The sequence below is a fragment of the Felis catus genome, chromosome A1, assembly GCF_018350175.1.
Source record: "Felis catus isolate Fca126 chromosome A1, F.catus_Fca126_mat1.0, whole genome shotgun sequence".
NCBI lineage: Eukaryota > Metazoa > Chordata > Mammalia > Carnivora > Felidae > Felis > Felis catus.
The window spans coordinates 27,066,240-27,088,682 of NC_058368.1; the positions used below are offsets into that span (position 1 = coordinate 27,066,240).

Genomic DNA, 22,443 nt, shown 5'->3' on the forward strand with positions numbered 1-22,443 from the left:
TCAGATCCCTTTGCCATTCTTAATGCCCCAGTGCAAAAACATAGCTGTAGAACTTTAGGTAGTGAGTACAGATGGCAAATACAGCTATTTTTTCTTTCTGGAAATGCTTGTCATACTGTATGGATATGACTGAAAAAGTAAAGCTGGGATTCTTGCACAGCTAGGAAACCATATTGCTGGAAAGCTCAAAATGACATTTAGGAGGTAGAAAAGAGTTAAAACACGCTGTCTATTCTTCAATTCCCTATTATTAGAAAACCCTATTTGTTGAATGGTAACAAATCGGGGTCTCATGATATGCAGATGTAGTAAGGTAAGTAATATCTAGGGAGTGTTTAAAATTTTTTTTCCCACTGATGGGTCAGGTAGATGTTTTACTCTGGGTCAGATTTAAATTAAAATACATGTGTCCTAGAGCTGTCAACGTTTTTTTCTTCAAGGGGTCAAATCGTTCTCTTCAGATGAGAGTGCAGGGCATTTGTTAAAAGCAATTCAAGTCTGAGGGAGCAGTGGAGTTGAAATCACAGGGGGTTCTTCCTATGTGATAGATTAGATAGGTTTCTGAGCAGTTCTTTTCTGGAGGGGTGATCATCTCAGCCTGATGATGTTAATGGTGTTCATGTTAAAAAGAACCTCTTACAGTTTTTGAACATAAAGTGAATTCCAACTTCTGGAATGCTGTTGATTGTGTGTAATGAAATACATTTTTAAAAACCTATTAAGAGATTCAGAACAAGATGTAACAAATTGCCACTGCGGGCCGGGCCAGCTCTGCCTCTCGCTCCTGCTTGATTGATGGGGCGTGACTTACAGTCTCTGTTTTGGGGAATCACTAATGTGGTCCCTGCGTTCTGAGGCGAATCCAGGGAGATGGGGACTCTGTAGGTTCTGTTTAGGCATAGTTCAGCTTGTCATGTCTCCTTTTCCCCTTATCCAAGGTAGGATCACAATCTACAGTGAACCCATTCTGGAGCTTTCTTGGCTTGCCTAGAAGATCTTAGGGGGATTGTGCCCAGGTCTTCACTCCCTAGTGTCACACAAAAACTGCTGAAGAAGTGTAATGGTATGATGAGACCATCAGAAAAAAAAAAGTGTGTATCATGGGAACAAATGGAAGGATTGACTAATTTCTCCCCAGCTAACTGTATTTTTTTTTGAGAACTTTTGTCTGTTTTTTAGAGTTTTTATTTCTGCTCATTTGCTATTAGAAAGTTGGTTGTCACATTGGGCTATTCTGTGTCCCCATCCAACCAGCCCCTCTTCCTTTTTACTAGATCTTGGAGGTGAGTTACATCCAAGATCCTATGTTGACCATAGGATTAGATGACAATGCCAAAAACCTCAGGGAGTTTTCCAAAATGCTTTAGTGTATGACAGTGTTTTCCTCCAGCTACTTAGTTCTGTTGTGTCTTAGGCTTGTATTGATTGGTCAGTTGGTTGTTTGATTAATTGACTCATTCATCCATCAAATATTTTGAGAGCGTATACTATATGTGAGGGGCATATGCTACATCTAGGGAATGGGATAAAAGACTGGGATTTGTCTACAAAGTTTTGCTGATAGTTCACAGGGGTCGAAAATAGAGTGCAATGCCCAAAGAAAACTAAGTTGCTTTTCTGCAAATCAAAGAGTATGTGTGCAATTGCCATATCAACAGCCTACTCTGTGGCATTCTCTGTAAGTGCGTTTCATGTGGGAAGTGGTACCAGACATTTTCTATATTACAACAATCTTCATATATTTATTAAGCTGTAACTTGTAAGGCTTCCCGATGGGGTGTTAAATGAGCCTTGTTGCGTGCTGCATTGTGTCTTTGTCAAGAAGCACTCAGTTAACTCTGACCTGTGTCATTCATCTTCCTTGGGCTGGTAATGAGGCACATTTCAGTCATTCCAGGAGGCTTTAGGGCATCTGCACAAGGAGAAGACTAATGAAAAGGTTGGATTTATGGGGGGTTGGAAGGAATGCACTTAAGGAGAACCAGGATAGAATGAAACCCTTTTGCCTAGTGTGTTTGATATCTTTGTACCCATTCAGCACAGCAGTAGAATAATCCAGAATTGTTCTACATTTTAAAACGTAAGAAAATGCTAGATTACTATGTTTTTAAAGTGTTTTTTTCTTCTCAACTGTTCACCTGGCATGTTAGGAGAATCTGGAAACTCTAAGTATAGCAGTGGAGGCAGTAGAGGCAGCCAACAATTCTGTCATTTCTAAGGTGTATGCTTGGGAGAATTGGCCACAGACTGATAACAGAGATTGACTCTAGGAGAGGAAAGAGAGAGGAGGGAAATAGAAGTGTGGGGATATTAGTGGAGCAAAGGGAAGAGAGATCAAGGGAAGAGAGAAGAAAGATGTTCTGTTGTCCTTGCTCCTGCCCCTTATCTCCTTCTCACAAAATACGGGTGTGAAAAAGCCGGCAGATTGAAAGGAAAAAGATGAGAGTTGAATTAGAGACCAGTGGGCTCCTAGAGGTACTAAGGGAGAAGGAAAATGAATGAGAGAAATCACAAGAATAAGTGAGAGGGAAGGGGGCAGGATAAGAACTATTTTTTTCTTAATTTTTTTTCCAACGTTTATTTATTTTTGGGACAGAGAGAGACAGAGCATGAACAGGGGAGGGGCAGAGAGAGAAGGAGACACAGAATCGGAAACAGGCTCCAGGCTCTGAGCCATCAGCCCAGAGCCTGACGCGGGGCTCGAACTCACGGACCGCGAGATCGTGACCTGGCTGAAGTCGGACGCTTAACCGACTGCGCCACCCAGGCGCCCCGGATAAGAACTATTTAAATGCAGGGAGAAGAGACAGGCAAAGAGAGGGGTGTGCACACGGTGGTCACACTGAGACCCTCGATTGCTGCCAGCAGTGCACCTGCCAAATAGCCAGTGTCCCTCACCTAAGACATTTTACTGACTTTTGTATTCAGTTTAAAGCAATTCTCTTTATGGTCCCCAAATTGCTGGTTGCGGTTTCGTTGACACTCTCTGTGATCAAATAGCAAATGTGGAGGCACTGTTCTGTTATCCCTGCCCCCTTGCAGTGTTCCGCAGACTTCCGCGTTAGTGCTTCTTGTATTTGATGTTTGCCATTCCTCCTTGTCTACAGGTAGGAGAGTTGAAAGGGAAAAAATATTCCTAAGGCTGCCACATTTATAGCTCATGCATACAAATATTCAAAGCAGTTGAACAAAAGCTATAAAACCAGAGTCAATTTTTTTTTTTTGAGTAAGGTAGTTGACTCTTTCATTGCTGGTACAGGGACTTGCCCTAACCTAACACCACACTCGCTATGCCTACAGGTGGGCTGCTTCTTGAAAAAATGTTCATCTTTGTTTGTTTGTTTGTTTGTTTGTTTTTCAAAGCTCAGCACAGGAAGCTGCTTTGATATTCCAGATCTGGGTCAGGTGCTTTCCAAGTGTGTACCAGTGCCCAACTCCGTACCCTGCTTTCCTGTGCTGACCTTTCCCTGTTAGACCTATAACTCTGTGTTGTAATCTCTATCCTTCTACTAGACTTTGGGCTCTTTGCACAGTGTTAGTTATTGTGAATTACCTAAGTAGATATTCACTTACTGGTTATAGAATGAATGCATGGCCTATGATGCTGGTCTTTTGAGTATAAAGCAAAATCCTTCTAGAATTATGCTATGCTTTTAGGTATCAGTTTACAATCAGCCTACGTGTTCTGGAAAAGAAAAGGTGATTTAGGCAGCAGGAGGGGGTTTCTGGGGAGTTTAGTAAGTCCCCAGATTCTCGCAACTATAGTAAAGGGATTGTGATTTCATTAACTCCTGGCCACCGGAGGACAGTCTTGAAGTTTCAGGCAACTTCCTTCTTGTGATTCTAGTAATCATAAGCCAGATGTACTTCAGAACCATGCTTCTCAGACTTTAATGTGCATGGGAATCAGCTGAGGTTCTTGTTAAAATGCAGATTTTATTCCAGTAGGTTTCAAGTGGGTTCTCAGGGACAGCATTTCAGGCTCTTGGGTGATGCTGAGGTTGCTGCTCTATGGATCTGACTTGAGTAAGAGGACTTCAAAATACTTTCTAGAAAATAAAGTTGGGATTTATTCTATGAAAAGATCTAGATGCATTTTTATAGTTTTTACAACAACAGATTTTCTTAGAGACAACTTAAAAGTATTTGTTATTTTATCTTAGAAATTTGTAAGAGGTCTTTCCCACACTTAAAAAATAGTAATCTTATACTGATCAGCCACCCAAACTGATTTTGAATGATAGTTCCCTTAACTAACATACAGCTTTATTCATTTAGGCTTTCTTAGATTTGGGAGGCCCTGGCTCTAGCATTGGCCCTGATGCAGCTACTTTGGCAACAAGGACTACTTTCAGAGCAGAGATATTCTCTGGAAGATTGACAGTTCATAGGCTGTGTTTCTGTTAAGACCTTCACATTTATTGATCGTTACCAGGTTAGCACCATGCAGAGACCTTCTCCAAGGGCAGTCAGTTGGAATGGCTAGAAATGCAAAAGGGCAGTGTTCAGCTTGAACTTTGCAAGTGAAACCTTGCATCTGCTTACATGTGTTCAAACAGCTCTCTGAATTTGATGTTTAGAGTTTCTTCTAACAAGGTGGCCTTTATTTTACAGGTCCTTTGCAGCCAGCATGATATCATATCTATAAGACATGGAGGAGAGAGAGCTCACCATGCTCAGGTAAAGGGACGGTGTGGCCAGGGAGCAACAAGTAGGACTAAGGACAGGTTGTTTGTCACTGTAGGAGAGGTGATTCAGCTTAATTATACCATTGACGTCATTCTCTTACGTGTGTTTTACTCACGTCTGCCTGGGGTGCAGAGGGCCTGTTCTGGGTGAGCTCAGTGAACTAACATGAATTGGGGGAACATCTACAAAGTACCTACAACAGGGCCTCTGTAAACAGCCTGTGGGGAAACAGGACTTGTCACGGGAAATCTCCTTCCATTTTTTACAGAGTCAACATAGAATTATTGTTCATCTTACTAGAATTATTCATCAACATAGAATTATTGTTCATCATACTATTGTTCGTCTTTATTACCCTATCAGAAGGCTTTCATCTTTTCAACCTGTATGTAAATATGTGAATATTGAAACTCTTCTAATTAAAGTCTTATCTCTGTCCCCTTATCTGGAGTTGCTGTTCTAAATATCCTTTGCATCTTCCTTTTAAATAAATGCATGTTTCACAACTTTGATTTGCCCAAATAGGTCACCAAGATTAATTTTCCATTAACCTTTATTGCTTCTGTTTCTTTCTAATCATCTTTTTAGAGGATTAAAGAGTTCCCATTGGGTCAGCCTTTATATAGGATATAAATCATCTTTTTCTTTGACGGCCTTTATGGAACTGCTGTGGAAGGTGGTGATCTTTGGTCTGGTGACTGCACTTGCCCCTGTAACTGAGTCAAAGCATCTGTAGAAAGACCCACATGGAGAGTTCTGTTGACTGGCAATTTTTTCCTTGGCCTCCCTTCTTTTGTGACCCAAGTTATATTAGTTACCTCTGGTGGAAACTAACAAAAATAACAATAAACTATGTGGCCTAAACAACACACACTTACACTCTTACAGTTCTGGAGGCCAGAAGTGTGCAACCAAGGTCTCGGTGAGGTTGGTTTCTTTTAAGAGCTGTGAGGGAGAATGTCTTCCATGCCCGTCTCCTAGCTTCTGGTAACCTCAAGTGTTTCTGGTGTATAGATGGCCATCCTTCTCCCTGTGTGTTCACATTGCCTTCCTTCTACGTGTGTCTATCCCTTGTTCAAATTTCCCCTTTTTAGAAGGATACCTTTCATACTGGATGAGGGCCTGCTTTAATGACTTCATCATAACCTGACCATCTTCAGAGGCTCTACTTCTAAATCAGGTCACATTTATGTGCATGAGAGATAAGCACTTCCATAGCATTTTGGAGTACACATTTCAAAACCCATCACACTGTCAAAGGGATGGAGACTCCATTTGTTTTGACATCCCCTCAAGAAACTAGCACACTGCCTGTTGCTTAATATTGGTTGGATGAGTGAAGGACAAAGACCATAAAGGCCCCGGTCAAATTTAAGTTAAGAAATAAAGCGCAAGGATCAGAGGTGGATGGGCATTATGCTGACCCTTGGCCTCAATGCGTGCTTGCTTTCAGGACATTCCAAGTTAAGCACCATCACGGATGTGCTGAGGTTTTTCCTTTAAAAGTGATAGCAAATACAGTTCTTACAAAATAGAGCCCTTGGTGTAAGCAACTCTTGCTTTGTCATTTCAGGCCGAACTGCCAATTTACATGCTGCCTCTGTCAGCACGTGGAGATATCCTACCATTTAAATCATACTTAGTCGGGCTCTTCTTCCTTCCCAGTCGCGTTGCCTTGCGCTTATTAAACGTAACGTCGTGTTCCCCAGCGCTAATCCATAAAGGCTATGCTAAGACACATCTGCTCTTGTTGTGTCAGCTGCCCCCTGTATGCTTCCTTAGCTCACAATGATTAAAAGTTATCTTTTGAGTGTTTGGATTTGAGTGTGGATCAAATATGAGGATCCTGGTCTCCAGGTATCACTTAAATGACCCGTTCTTTAGAGCTGTTTCTTTAGAAAGCCCCTTTTTCCTGTAAGGGAAGAGCTTTCTGGCCATGCCTACCTTACTTCCAGGAAAGGATTGCTTTTTATACCCGAAGGAAGCCTCCTGCGGAGAGAAGCCAAAGGCCAGTGAGGGATTTCCACCTGGGGGTGAAGTAAGCATGTGTAGGAGCCTGAGAATTGATGTCAGCCCCTGGGGTAGTGTTACTTGTTGGCAGGCCAAGGTCTAGGAATGACTGAGTGCCTCAGGCCCTGGCCTTCCCTGAGGACCGCACAGCAGGTGGGCTGGAATAATTTACTTACAATCTTCTCAATCCTTTGGATGCTTTGATGTTCCTGGGGGTGGGGCCGCAGTCTGAGTGGTAGCGTTGGCCTAGACAGCATGGATTTATAAGTTGATGACAGGCAGTAGAAAACGAAAAGGAAAATAAACATTCATTTTACCATTTTTCACACCGACATTAGTCCGAAGAAAATTGGTAAATCAAATGACAAATATTTATGGAGTGTGTGATCCGTGCAGGCATGGTTCTACCAGATGCTGTATACGGATGTATAACTTCATCCTGGCGCCTGCACTGCTTACCTGGCTTTTCCATTTTGTTCAGGAGCCTACTACCTTTGATTAGAGGCCTTCTATCACTTACCATGAGAGTGTCTACAGGGCTTCGTTAAAATGAGGACAACTGGCAGGCTCAGCTGGTAGAGCGTGCGACTCTTGATCTCGCAGTCCTGAGTTTGAGCCCCACGTTGGGTGTAGAGCTCACTAAAAAATGAAAACAACCAATTTATATTGTTACACAGCGATCGATTCAGAGTGACGATGGAGTCGCCCGCCCTTTTGATGTGGAAATGGTGGGGTTCCGAGCAAATGGTCAAGAAAGAATTCTTGAGATGTCTTTGGTGCAAAAAGTGGTTGGCCCACGGGCAAAGAGAGCTAGCTGTACTGGGGGTGTGAGGAGTGGCTGATTATATACTTGGAAGTTGGGAGGGGGTTAGGGATAGCGTAAGTCTCTAAGGACATTTGGGAGCAAAGTTTCCAGGAGCTTGAGGGGGCTAGCTATTGTTAGGAAAAGGTCATTTATTACTGTCTAATAAAACCATAGTCATGAGACCCTTCAGATGTATATCAGGGGGCCATACTCTTGGAGCATGATTGCTAACATATATCTTGGGGGGTAGAGATAAAGGAACTTTCCAAAGGAATTTTTACATGTTAAAGAAGACTTATAGGATCCTGGAGGTTGCGATTATGTTTAAGCTAAATTTGCCTTTTGCCCTTAGCAAAGTATTAATAGCAAGGCAGTTGAGGTCCTAGAGGAAGGTCACTCTGCCTGTCTCAAGGACTTGTCAATGTAAGTTGTAAGGAAATTTCACTTTTTTTTCTTTTGCCTCTGTTCTGTTCCCCACATCACTTTGGCAATTACGTGTAGAGTTCAGTGAGCAATTGCATTTTGGTCATTAAACTGTCCTTAAATATCTTGCTGTGTACTCTAAAGCATGCACTACTACAGTTAGAACGTTCTAATAAATCCTATTTTAATAGTTAGGTCATTTTATGTGTGCCTAATACTTCTCTACTATTAAAGAGAAAATAAATGAGAAATAAAAGCTTAAGTGCGTTGAAAACTAAAAATGAATTTATTGTTGCTGAGTCTTTTCCCCACTTCCATTTTGCGTTCTCCACTTTCACTAATCTTAGATTTTTGAAAATTCACATGTAATAGTTTTATGGAATTGGTAAAAATATATTCATTGTTAAACTCTGATTTTCAAAAAAGGGAAAATAATGTTCACGGCCTTTTAGTTGATAATTAACGTGGTAGTTTTTTTTTTTTATACCTCTGAGATTAGAGTGTTATTTATGATACATGGGAAATATTCTAATTAAAGAAATTATACTTTGAATCAAGACTCTATCAAACTTCCACAGAAAATGTTTGCACATGAGTAATTTAAAATAGGAATCTTAGTGTTTGTTCTGTCTGGGTTCTTCTCTGCCTCTCTCTCCTGATGGTTCCTTCTTTGTTTCTTTTAAGCCCATGAGTTTATGTTCAGTGTTTTTAAGCTGATAAAGTGTAAGCAATGAAGAAGGGCATTGTGCTCCTGGCAGAGAACTTGGAAGCTTGGTGTCCTCCTCCTCATTTTGCTCACCCTACATTTAGTCATCACTAAGCTCTGTCAGGTTTCTAGAATTCTTTCATATTTTTACTTTCCTTTTCCTTTACGTCTATGGACATCCCTTTCCAGGCTTTTCTTTCATTTTGTTTGTTTCTTTCATTTTGTTCATACAGCCATTCATTCATTCATTCATTCGTTGTCCTTTGTACGTGTGCCAAAAATTGCTCTGGCGATAGCATCAAGGGTATTATAATTAGGAGATTATCCTGCAAAAGTCGTTGCTCTGATGGGGCTCCATGGTAAGTATAACTTACACATGGGAAGAGGAGCAACCGATTTGGCTTGGGCCAGTCCAGAAATACTCTAGAGAGAAATCGGCCTTCGGGTGGAGATTGGAACGAGTAGAACATTGCCAGATGGACTAGTGTGGTGGAGAGAAAGCGTTTCAAAGGAGACAGAGGGCGGGTGGCTTCGCACAGAGCTGTGCTGGGCGGAGTGTGTGCTCCTTGCCATTTGGGTGTAGATGGAGCATGAGGTGGGACAGAGGATGCGAGGCTAGACAGGGAGGCAGGAATCACACCTGGAAGGTCCCCTTAACATGTTGCTGAGCCTGCCTTCCTGTCTCATGTCTACAAGTTGCAGTTGCCTTCAGTTCATTGTGCACATGGTGATGAGGCTGTCCTCGTGTGAAGAAGTGCTTATCTCCTGCCCAGCTCCTGCCTGGTCTCCTTGCTTCCCAAGGGAAGCCCAGCCTTCCTAACTGGTCATTTGAGGATCTCGGCCATTTCCCTCTTTTATTTACTCTGAAAATCCTTGACCCCAGCTAGATTTGCTGCCTTGCTTTGCACACAGTTTGTCCCTTTTTCTTCCAAGCTTCCCTTTTCAAAATCCACCCATACTCCACAATCCCACTCAAATTCATATCCTTTGTATGAAAATTTTCTCCACTCATATGCAATTTTACTCCCTCTGAACTCCAGGGGAACTTTTGAGGGACTCTTCCCATCACAATTTCATATGCTTCTTCATATCCCCCATGTTACTTATAATACTTTCAGAGAACCATTGCGTGGTGCAGGGAAGGGCCACCTGCCTATTACATACCCTGTCTACGCCAAAAGAGCAACTTCTTGCATAGAGCAGGCATCGCATTGATGTTTGTTAAAAGAGTAGAGAGAAACAGAGCTCCTTTAATTTGTAAGGCTCTTACAGAGGTGGAACTGAGGGATTGATTAATTGTCATATGAAAGAGGCAGTGGTTAATGTAATGTCCAGATGAAACTCTTGCAGGGCAGAATAATTGTTGGTGGAAGGCAGAAGGATTCCATTCAACAAAAAGCAGAATATGTATAGAAAAGAAACACATTCTGGAGACTAGGGCTTAGACACGGGAAGAAGAAACTTAGAAAGCCATTAAGCCATATGTGAGTGGTCTTGACAGTGAATGACAAATGACCTAACAGGTAAAAGCACCTATATTGCATTAAGATGCTCTGCATCTTTATATGAGATGGCCTCTGGAAGACCTGATTCAATTTAAGACTCCTCAGTTGCAGATCTGGAGACAATCACAAATTCAGAAATATATTTATGAATGTCTGTTGCCACTGAGCTCAAAAGACCATAATCCTATTACTTGTGATTTTGAAAAGGGTAAACATGAATAACTGAAAGGAGATATTGATTAAAGAAGTAATATGAACAGGAATAATGGAATTAAAGTAATTGAGGCAATATTGGGCCTAATGGACCTTGTTCTCTTAATGCCTTTCTTCTACTCTTTGTATTGAGTTGGCCCTAAAGTCGATTGGACCATGTGCACAGAAAGAGAAGGACGTAATGGAAGAGTTAGTATTGGTGTCTATAAAAAAATCAATCTGTTGTTCTTACAGAAGAACATCAGTCAGTCTGTGAAATCGATTAATTGGATTTTTTTTACATTTGGCTTATAAGATAATGAGACACATGACGGGAAAAGACTACATGCCTTGCACATAGTAGATACTCAGTAAATGTTTCTTGAATTAAAAACCGACGGGTACCATGGATTTAGTTTACAAATAACTTCAGCGTAAGCCCTTTTGTCAGTAGTAATTCAGTCCGTCGCTCCTTTGGCTTGACTATCCGTGGTACTGTAAATTTGGATTCCTCAGTTTCCTAGGATCTCTGAAGTGAGTTCTCTCACATTTCTGCTGCCAAGCCGTCCTTTATTTAATCGGGGATCTCTGCATGTCTTAGGGTCCGAGTTATTTTCTGTGGCTAGACTTTCTGCCCCATCGTGCCTTTGCAGTTTACATTGTTTCACACATCGTTTTGATGAAGTTACTCCCTGTTCAGTGTCTCCGAGTTCATTCCTCACTCAGACTTCAGCACCTCTCATCCACACTTGCCTTCCCACCACCTCCTACCCGGATCCGACGGGGAGGACAGTTTTGTTTTCATTTTCGAACATGGGCAGTATTCTCCTTGGAGTCCTTCCTCTCATAGCTATATACATCCAATTAAGAGTCAGTTCTGCCTCAGGCAATAGTTATATTCCTTCAAACTGTGGATTACCGAAACCTGTTATGAAGACAATGATTTCAGTGGGATAAATGGCGTTAGAGACTACAGACTTGCAGGTGCACGGCCACAAGGTTATTTTACCTACAGTTATTTCAGTAATAATGGTGTTTTCAATCTGTATAAGTCTGCAACTTCAAAACCAGTAGGTCACTGAAAAAAAGTACAATGTTTTACTGTATCTCTTTTTACAAGTATGCAGTGCACTGAACCGGTACTTAAAAAAAATTATTTCAAATCTTTATGAGCCACTATGGTGACAAACAGAGAAAAAAAGACTTAAAGCCGCTGTATTGTAAGCAGCTTTTTTCCCTTATGCCAGCAGCCTTAGTCTGCAAAAATAAATCTCATTGTTCAATCAATTGATCACTTTATATTTCATACACATTATGCAAACTCCACAGAAGAAATGTTTTTAACGTTTATTTTTCAAAGCTGTGTCTTAGCCCTTTTTCCTCCATTGGGCGTGACACTTGCTATTCGACTCTTTTGCCTGGCAGTTTTTTTCCCTCTGAATACTCTCTTTTTGGCTAATTATTGATTCCAGGATCTCTTTAGTAGTTCACGTTTTTGAGAATTTTTACAGGTGTTCTGAAATAGGGGCATACTTTTATGCCCAATACATACAGTGCCCAATACATTGTTAGAACAGTGAGAAGCATTAGTTTATAAGAGCAGGCAATTATCAAATTCAGTTCCACCTACACCCCAGTTGCTATTTTTCCTACCTCCTGTTCCTCCTGAACATCGAACCTTACTGTCTCAACGGTGAAGAAAAATTGAGTAATGCCAACAGCGTGAAAAAATGAGGAGTGGCTGACAGTTTTCAGGTTAAAGATGAGTACATGTTTTAGTTCCTGGCCCTTCCTGAAACTCCATTAAAATGACTTTTAAGGGATTTTTTTTTTTAAGGCACACACCCATAAGAACAAAGAAATGAGGTTAACAGCCCCAGCATTTGGGAATCTGGGATACAGATGGATGAATGTTAGCATATAGAGCAGGCCTGAGAAGGCAGAATTTTAATCTGGCAGGGGAGAAAGGAAGAAGAAGCCCAGTTTACACCAATGAAACCTGCAAAAGCTCAGGAATTTTGAGCAACAAGAACCCTCTGGAAATGGGAGTGAAGAAAGGGTTAACCTTAGGAGTGTTCGGCTGAAAGTTTAGATCTGCTCTCGAACTGTATACTGTATACTGCTCTCGAACTGTAGTACTGTATACTGCTCTCGACTGTAGATAACTGTCCCTCTTCCCCTCAAACAGAGCAATGGAGATTTTTTTTTTTAATGTAGAAATGATAAAATAGGTTTCTGGGTTAGCAGATATCAGGGAAAGTTAAAAGTGGTATTACATAGTCTTGAAATCAGGGAAATTGCATTGACTTACCAAATCCTGAGAACCACAGCAGCTACCCTCTTATGCCCCTTAACCTGAGAGCAGGCAGGATGATACCCTACCTGAAGGAGGCTCCAAGAGACTTCCTTGGTGTTGTGACCTAAAAATAAAACTCAAGGATACTGATATCAAGCGTTCCCTTGAAGAAGAGGCCTAACTAGAACAATCCTAAAATAAATCCCAAATCAACAACCCATCCTCTCCAACCTTACTGTTGGCTTTCTAGTTCCCCACTTCTAAATATCAGCACACAGCCAAGGATCGTCAGATATTTAAGAAAAGTATTATAAGAGATAGAAACTAAAACGTGCAAACATTAAAAAAAGCATCTTGGAGAAAACAGGACCTTTTCAGGAAGAAGAAATCTTAAAAAAGAAATCATCTGTATCTACAGAGAGATAAAGTGTGGTATTGAAGCCACGAAAGAGAATAGAATTTATAAGGGTTAGAAGACCAAGGTAAGCAAATTCTAGGATGTGGAGTAAGAAGAATAGAAAATAATACAAAAAGATAGAAAATGTATAGGATTGCTTCATGAAGTCCAGTGGCTAAAAATAGTAACCCAAGATTGAGCGATTATAGAAAACAGAGGACAGAAAACCATCCAAGAAATAATTTAACAAAATTTCCCACAACCAGGGCGCCTGGGTGGCTCAGAAGGTTAAGCATCTGACTTGATTTCGGCTCAAATCACGATCCCATGGTTGTGAGGTCGAGTCCCACATTGGGTTTGTGCTCAGCATGGAGCCTACTCAAGACTCTCCCTCCCTCTCCTTCTGCTCCTCCCCAACGTGCATTCTCTGTCTCTCTCACAATTTTTTTCCCTCACAATCAAAGATAGAAGTTTCCAAGTAAAATATTACCAACGCATTCTCGTGAAACTTTACAAAATTACGGTACGCTCTAATAAATGACAGGGTAAGCCCATAAAAACACCCAGGATCCCAGGGACAGGACCAACACAAGAGCCAGGAGTGTGGCAGGACTAGTGATCCTCTCATGTAATTTTGGGATAGGTAGAGGGGTTCAGGAGAGACTTCTTCAAGATGGAGAAACTGATAAGACATCCGCCGTGTGTGTGTGTGGAGAGGAGAGTTGGAAGTCTAGGGGAGGAGTTGGGGAGAACCTCATGATAAGTATATAGGAAACTAACCCAAATTAAATGTAACAGTGATTAACTCCAGGAAAGACAAAAATTAAGTAGAAAAGGAGATGTTATCATGGCATATTACACAACTCAATTACTAAGTGTCTCCATGGCAATAATGATATGAAAATTGATATTGAAGCTAATCAAAATTGTGGTAGAAATCTGAGAGGATGGGAACATGGGGCATGTATATGTGTGTGAAAGAACACTTACCCTTATCTTCCTCCCTGGTAAACCGACGGGTAGTGCCTAAAATGGGAAAACCAAGAAGTGGTACCATAAGCATGTTATTTAAATCCGTTGTCAATTTTGCCTCATCATAGCACACACAGAAACTGGTTACTTAATAATGCCCCAAGCTCAGGACATCCATTTGGAGAACACTGCATGGATAAGAAACTTCCAAATAGAACCTTTTCACATCTTCTAATGAGAAACCCGAGCTTGCTTTCATGACCGTTACTTTTTAAATATTGCTTTTATTATATGCCTGGGAAAGCTAAATGCACTTCTTCATCAAGATTTCAATGATTCTCTAAATTCTTGTTAGTTGCTATCAAATACTGTGCAAGTAGTGATTTAGAAAATTTCAAACCACTTCACCACTATTGTGAATTTTACGAAAGTTCAAAATTTTTAAAAGTCAATAGCTTCAATCCTTTTTTTTTTTTATTTTTTTCAACGTTTATTTATTTTTTGGGGGACAGAGAGAGACAGAGCATGAACGGGGGAGGGGCAGAGAGAGAGGGAGACACAGAATCGGAAACAGGCTCCAGGCTCCGAGCCATCAGCCCAGAGCCCGACGCGGGGCTCGAACTCACGGACCGCGAGATCGTGACCTGGCTGAAGTCGGACGCTTAACCGACTGCGCCACCCAGGCGCCCCAATCCTTTTTTTTTTTTAACTATAGAAGTGCAAGACTCTGACATTCCCCATCTGAAGAGAGCAAAAATGATGAAGCTCTACGTGGTAAAATATGTGTTTATTGTTACGGTAGGCATCCCATTGGTAGCTTGGTTGCCAACGAAAGTGCACATCAGCCCCACATGGAAAGAAGCAGCTGAAACCCTTTAGGAGAGAATTTGGGGAGCCTCCAGCTGTAGCTTTGCCTACCAGGTCCCCTTCCCAAACTCTTCCCAAACTCTCAAATACCCACCAGCATCTTCAAGGGCCACTTCTCCACGAAGGGGAGGGGTGCCTCTTGCAGCAGCCTGTTGAAGCGGGGATCCACGGACGTGTTTAATGTCTCTCTCAGTTGAGCAGGGAGCACTGTGCCTTTGGACTCTGGCAAAGCTGATGGCCAGTGGTCATCTGTCCCCGGGTGCCAGTTACCCAGACCCCACCTGGTGCCCTGGGGCTGAGGTATGTCAGTACCTCGTGACAAACACGGAACCCGCTCGTAGCAGAGCAGAATGTCAAAACCTGCTACCGGTTGGAAAGCACTGACTTCCAGATGTGGAAGCAGAGTCCACAATAATTACTTAGAGAGCTGAAAGCACCTAGGAGGTGCTTACAGTCAATTGAAACTGTTATGAATAAATTGGTACAAATACAAACTACCTTAAAAAGAAAAATCTCTCATGTGTTCCTATTAGAACTTCCAGACCTTTTGTCTTTTTTTGTTTTGTTTTGTTTTGTTTTGAAGGAGAGAGAGACAGAGCTTGAGTGGGGGAGGAGCAGAGAGAGAGGGAGACACAGAATTCGAAGCAGGCTCCAGGCTCTAAGCTGTCAGCACAGAGCCTAATGCGGGGCTCAAACTCACAAACTGTTAGATCATGACCCGAGCTGAAGTCGGACACCCAACTGACTGAGCCACCCAGGTGCCCCCAGACCTTTTGTCTTATCGAGGCACTGAGGAGAACTGCTTTCAACTCTGTTTTCTTGAGATGAGATGATGAAATGTATACAGCTGTGGAATATGGTCTGCTTTTAAACTCAGAAGCTACTCAGTTTGCGGGGTGTCTGTATGCTGTGTGTAGAGACCATTTTGTCTATACCATTAAGATAAGGGAAAAAACAGTACATCTGAAGACAGCAAACTTCATGTTTTTAATAAAAGAAAAAAAAGTTGAAATTAATGGGGAATATAGCTTGTGTTTTGAATCGTCAGTTAATTGTTTTCCTGCTGTCCCTTTAACATGCTCCTGGGGAAGTTAGCAAAAATGTTTTAGGGGAAGAGTTAGGAAATGGACAGCCACTCTTTCACTAAATTAGCTGGAAAAGAAGAAAGGCACTTGAGAATACATAGTGGAGAGCTCCCCTTCCTAATGCAGAGGGGACGGAGAGTGTGGTCCATTTGGTGCCCTCCATATTCAAGGCTGAAATTGGAAACAATGGCCCTTTAATTCGCTGCTCAGTTAATGGGCCTGCTGATTTACCCTCATTTTTTAGACATCTAATATGTCCTTAAAACCCTCTCAAGGGTTTTATACTTTTAGCCTGAGGTCTCTGTGCTTCATTTTTCCTTTTGTTCTTCAGACACTCTCATTGCCTCTCTCTGTTTCATCCTCTGAGAGGTTCGGAATAATGCATGGTGTGAGCTGAATAATTGGGATGAAGCTGGTGACATGTCTTGATGATGTTAAGCCACTCAAAATCCTAGGAAATAGTCCCAGCTTGCATTAGCAGTAGATTAATTCAGGTGAACTTTAGAGTCTTAATTTTTTAGAAATTTACATTTTCACCAGTGATGATTGAAAAACATTGGCATTCTTTCTGCCCACATTACTGATTACAATTGCAAATACTTGCAAAAAGTGCTAGAATGACTTCTCACTGTTCCATAAGGAGCAGAGTGTTATTTTCCCCATTTAATGGCTATTAAATATTTTAAAAAACAATTTTCCAAAAATATATCCATACCCATATGTAACATTGCATAAATCACAATGGGAAATGTATTCTGATATGCATGCCTAATAATACTTGTGTAGGTAGGTTTATGTGTTTAAGAGAGTTTGCCAAGAGGAAAGGTCACATTGGGGGGAGGTTTCTCATTTGAGACTTCATTATGAGAGTGGTAAAAACGGGGTGCTTTCGGATGAAGTCAAGAGAGTGATTACTCAGGTAGCTGGCAACTTTTTGCCCCAGGATTTCCTGAGTGTGAGCTAGATGTGAGTCCAGGCCTTATGATCTGAATCAAGCGTTGGAAAACCATGGTGAACTAGTTATTTAGTATGTGGGATCAAGGAAACCCAACAGCTCGTGAATTTGCCCCATGAAAGATGAGCAGAGGAATCTATTCTGAGTGGAGATTCAAAGGAGAGCAGGAACATGTCACAGGGAGGCATATTGGGAGAGAAGGGTTGGCCCTACTTTCTGGAGAGCAGAGGCTGTAGCAGACAGGTCTAAGGCAAGGGAGCAGGGAACAGCTGGGAAGGAGGAGAATTGGGGAAAGAAAGGAGTCAGCTGGTGGACTTTTAAATCTGGGATTGAAATTTAATTTCAAAAGAAACATTTGGAACACTTGGCGACAAGTGACACGATCAAAATGACATTTGGGGAACATGATTCTTGCTGTGGGTTGTGAAATAACTCAGAAGAGGAGTATGAAGGCTGGTGCATGATGAGAAGGTCCCCAGCCGAGGAAGGGAAAAGGGAAAGGGATTGGACTTGGTGACAAGATCCATAGAGAAGACACAAGGGAAAGAGAAGTTATAGATAATTTTCAGTCAAGCCTGGGCTGCTGCCTTGAAGAACTCCTCCCATCCTGGTGGGTCCAAAAGAAAAAAAAAAGGGTAGGGTATCTGGAAGAAATGTCCAAATGCCTTCTTGAACATGTCAGTTCTCTTCCGAGCTTGCAAGTCATGGAACAGTGGAAATGAAACGGATTGCAAAAGATAGGAATTTGTTAAGTTGATCAGTTCTCATTTGGATGTGCTCCGACCCTTCCCCTCATTCCACCAGCTCCCAGGAGATCCTAGAGGCAGCAGTAAATAAAGGAGCGTGATGAGGGTTAGCGGTCAGAGAAGGGAATGAACACAGCCCTGCGGATCTTTGTGCACACACAGTAATTGGATGTGGCTGTGTGGATAAGCATTCCATGTCACAGAGAGGAGAAGGGAAGAGCAGAGGCTTGGAGGCAAACACTGTGAGCGGCTTTGTGGGAAGGCCAAGGGAGAAAAGAAGCCAGAGAAAGATTGGTCAGGGTGGCAGGAAACCCGTGAAATTGTTTGATCTAAACTTGAAATAGATATTTGCTTCATTAGAGCCGACAGTATGAATCGGGTTCTTAGGTCATAAATTAAGGGACAGCTTCCTCCCCCAAGACAGAGCATCCACAGAGAATTCCCAATAAAAATATAGCAAGGCAAGCCTCCAAACTGACATAGCTGAGCAGATGTTCAACTGCCAGAGAGATTTTCATGAGCCCCTACTCTTTTACAAATACAATGCACCTTTATTCTTATACTGAACCATGAAAATTCTTTAAATGGATGTCAGGAAATTTTCAAGAAATTCCTGCACTCCACAGTGGTGGAGCTATTTAAAAGGATGGGTGAAGGTGGTCAAAAGGTACAAATTTCCATTTATAAAATTAACAAGTCCTGGGGAGGTAATGTATATAATGGTGAGCGTAGGGGCGCCTGGGTGGCTCAGTCGGTTGAGCATCCGGCTTCGGCTCGGGTCGTGATCTCACAGTTTGTGGGTTCGAGCCCCACATCGGGCTCTGTGCTGACAGCTCAGAGCCTGGAGCCTGCTTCGAATTCTGTGTCTCCCTCTCTCTCTGCTCCTCCCCTGCTCATGCTCTTTCTCTCTCTCTCTCCTTCAAAAATAAATAAAAACATTAAAAAAAAAAAAGAATAGTGAGTGTAGTTGACAATACTGTATTGTATATTTGAAACTTGCTAAGCAAGGAGATCTTAAAAGTTCTCTTCTCAAGAAAAAAAAGTATAATTAACTAGGCTTATTATGGTGACCATTTCACGATATATACCTATATTGAATGATTTATGTCATTTACTTGAAACTCCTATGTCAATTATATCTCAAAAAATGTTTAAAGAGAATACATTAACTTTTCCATTGCAGTGAAGATCAACCAACACTCACCTGCCCACCAGGTTGGCTTATAATACTGTATACTTTGTTAGCTCTAAACCGGAAATCCTTTTGAATCTTCTATCAGTTGGGCTTTTCCAGAGAAACAGAATCAATAGATATGCATGCATACATGTGTGTGTTTGTGGTACAGTATGTATGAAGAGATTTACTCTAAGAAATTGACTCGTGTAATTGTGGGAGCTGGCAAGTCTAAAACTCATAGGGCAGGACAACAGGCAGGAGTTGCTGTCGTAGCCTTGAGTTATAGGACAGGTTGACAAGCTGGAAACTTAGAATCTCTGCTATGGTCTTCAGGTAGAATTCCTTCTGGAACCTTCGTTTTTGCTCCTGAAGCCTTCACCTGGTTAGATGAGGCCCACTCATATTATGCAGGGTAATCTCCTTTCCCTAGAGTTGATTGATGGATAATATTAATCCCAGCTACAAAATACCTTGATAGCAACATCTGTACTTGTGTTGGACCACATAACTGGGCACCATAGCCTACCAAGTGGATGCATAAAATGTTACCATGACAAATTCCTTATTTTTACTATAGTGAAAGAGCAGAAGCAGCTGTATTTTGCCCCACTTCTTCAATTTGAGATCTTTACACTGGAGAAAGATCCCCTTAGTGATTCAGTGGTGGCCGTGCCTGGTGAGTGGGGTGGGCATAGTGCTACAGGTTATTGACTTCTCAAGCTCTGCAATGAAACTGCTCTGCTGACTGCGTGACAATCACATGGGACTTGGGGAGTTAATATTTCCTTGGAAGAATTTTAATGTTAGAATTTACTGTCTTTTGCACATATAAATTTAAAGCCTTAATGTTATGCTCTTCTGGTTATTTGCATTTAATATGCATGCAAATTCACAATGTATACTATATGCCGAGGATATAATTTATAAATCGGTACTTTCCCTGGTTGTTAGCAATTTTGGCCGCTTTAAAAATTAATACTTTGAAGAAATATATGTTTTCAAATGTATATGTAGTATCTTTAGTTTCCAGGGGAAAATATGTAGTGCATTCTCTACTGAAAAGGTAGATCTCTGCTGTAAAGTTCTCTGTGTTGAAAGAAATTACGCATAATGCTAAAGGTTAGGATATTTTTATTTATTTATCTTTCCCGTGAATGGGCTCGGATTAGGTGTTGCAGATGTTTGTTTCCATTAACGGTGTTGAAAACCATGTGTTTATGAAGCATGATTGCAACCTGCGGCATTCTGGTACAACTGGGGGCGAGTCATTCCAGCTGATAAACACCCCTGACATGACAGCGCACCACACTGTACTTTTAAGTGGAAGATCAGCTCTGCGCTTCATATAACCAAGAGTGGGAGAGTCCCGGAGAGAGGCTCTAGCCTCCCTGGCTGCCATTTAGGCTTGTTGTCTTGGCAACCTGAACACAGCCATCGGTCCTTTCCCCAGGCGGGAACTCCAGTCATCCTCAGCTCTGCCGTGACCTTTTCTTCTCCCCTTCCCATCTGTTGCTGGGCTCTGCCGGGCAGCTCCCAGGCAGCTGTAGATTTTCTCTGCCTTGCACCCCTCCCGGCCACTACCGGCTTCTGTTCTCTCCTCTCCCGACGACTGAAACCTCATTCCGGGCCCTCTGGCTTATCAGCTCCCTCCTGACCTCTTCTCCCCGCCTCAGCCAAGGCTTCAGAAACCTTGTGAGGAAAGTCGTCTTTCCGCGTGGACCTCTTGGTGGCTCAGCATTCCTTGCAGGGAGCAGACGTCCGTTGTCCACTTCAGCGGGCCGCCTCCACGTGCCGCTTGGAACAGTTTTTTTTCTTTGAGCTGCACATCTGCGTGGCATGTGAAGTCACCCCCCTCCTATGCCTTACCAACGCTGCGGCCCACCTGACCGGTGTCATCTTCGTGGCTCTCAAAAGCAGCCCTCCTTAGGTGATCACGAGCAAAGAGCCTCTGGCTGACAAGTTTTGTTGGGACCACCCCCTCCCGCACCGTAAATATTATCACTAAGCTCTGTGTCAGCGTCCTACCAGTTGCTGCGCGAAATGAGCTAGGTTCATCTGGTCTGTGGGCAGGTACTCAAGACCCAAGTCAGGGCCTCCGTGTGTTATTGGGCAGCCTGGCAAAAGACGTGAGTTGGGTTGAGACTCCGTCTTGGCTCTGCTCACCAACATGTGTATCCTTGGACGCAACTGGATCTGCCAGGTGAAAGGGTGACTCCCACCCCCCCAGTCCTCCCCAACACAGGCACCTTCAGCTAGCCAAATTGTACAGAGACACAAGGGGTACCATCTTCTAACCCGTATGGGGGCTGAAAGGGCACCATTGACTGATTTGCAGTTGGGCACCCTATAAGCTCGTAGAGGCCTCGACCTATGATACATATGGGAAAATCAAGAAGAAATAAAGTGAAGTTTCCTATTAAGAGGGGAAGACATTAAAAGGAAGACCAAATCTCTCGTCTCTTCTTTACAGACCATAAACAGTGGGGATCTCGGTTTTGCTTTTGAGTTATGTGACGCCGTTTGATAAATTGATAAATCTTCACCAGGTGAAGATAATGTTGTGATAATGACATCCCGACCAAATATTCGACAGTGCCTTCTCTTTCCCCTCCTCCCTCGCTCCTCTTGTCTCCTCTCCTTTTCTCTCTCCCTCATCCCCTCTCCCTTCCCCTCCCCACCTCTTCTTCCTTTTTTGAGAATGAATGTAGCAGCCAATAATGGCACGAAACATCCTGGGTGTCTCAGAGATGCATCTTTATACCGACTGGATTGTATCATGGGTAACTCACCACAAGCTCCCATGTGCTGTGGGCAGAATGGCCTCCTAACTGTCATAGAATGTTTAAGGACCTGGAAGCCATGTGCTTGATTTACATTGACAGCAGGAGCCCTGAGTGTAAGAACTTGGGCCTGGCTCGCTTGCTTTGGGAGTTCAGGCATGTACTAATCTCTGCGGTGGCTTAGGATTCCTCCGAAGAGGCTGGGTCGAGGGAAGTGACGGGGTCTCCGAGAGAAAGCCATGAGTGAAGAAATCTGCCAGAGTAGAGCAGACTGAGCGACAGGGTCTGGATGTTTGAGGGAGCAGTAGTTCCAGGAACCTTCTGTGACCTAACTACCTTCCACTCAACCCCCCTTACCAAGACCAGGCCCCTCCTCACACATACAAAAGCAAGTATGTTAGGGCACCAGTGAAGGCTGTGGCATAAAGTGGGGGTTGGGAAACTCTACTCCTTGGGACAAATCCAGGCTGTGGCCTGTTTTTTTGTAAGGCCTGAGGGCTAAGACTTGTTTTCAAATTTTTAAAACACTGTGAAGAAAGCAAAAGATAATGTGCTACAAGGACAATATTTAGGCCTTTGAAGGCTAAAGTATTTATTATCTGGCCCTTTGCAGGTGAAGCTTGCTGACCCCTTCAAGGAACTGATTGGCAAAATGGCTCTTTTTTGAAATAGCAAGGCCCAAGAGTGGAATTGGTTTCCTTGATGGCTGGACCTTGAGGCTGGTGTTCTAGAGGAAGTTATCTGTCCAGAGAATGTTGTCTGTAGTGTCAGTTGTGACATGTGGATGGCAAAGTGACAGGTCAGTGGAGCAGAGGAAAAGGGAAGGAGAAGAAGAGGG

At 42.5% G+C, this 22,443-nt stretch overlaps 1 protein-coding gene and 1 long non-coding RNA gene across 19 annotated transcripts in view; one reads left to right on the forward strand and one right to left on the reverse strand.

The window, feature by feature from the left end:
- ENOX1 (ecto-NOX disulfide-thiol exchanger 1) overlaps positions 1 to 22,443 on the forward strand; it is a 579,959-nt gene that overhangs the window by 111,764 nt on the left and 445,752 nt on the right. For 13 of the 16 annotated variants that reach the window (XM_023251799.2, XM_023251828.2, XM_023251820.2 and 10 more), the window contains exon 3: positions 4,615 to 4,680. The exons of 2 other annotated variants lie outside the window; for them this stretch is intronic. The gene's annotated coding sequence lies outside the window, so the exon portion shown is untranslated. Of the gene's footprint in view, positions 1 to 4,614; positions 4,681 to 22,443 lie in introns of those variants that run through there. One more of the 16 variants, XM_045053413.1, reaches the window with a different exon arrangement.
- On the reverse strand, positions 776 to 21,684 carry LOC109498151. 3 transcript variants are annotated; one of them, XR_006595009.1, is made up of 6 exons: positions 21,615 to 21,684; positions 14,014 to 14,049; positions 7,220 to 7,338; positions 6,876 to 6,945; positions 6,634 to 6,678; positions 2,679 to 4,049 (listed from the first exon to the last, which is right to left on the reverse strand). It is a non-coding gene; the product is annotated as an uncharacterized LOC109498151 (long non-coding RNA). The 3 variants fall into 3 exon arrangements; XR_002741197.2 differs by lacking the exons at positions 2,679 to 4,049; positions 6,634 to 6,678 and adding an exon at positions 776 to 1,912; XR_006595008.1 differs by lacking the exon at positions 6,634 to 6,678.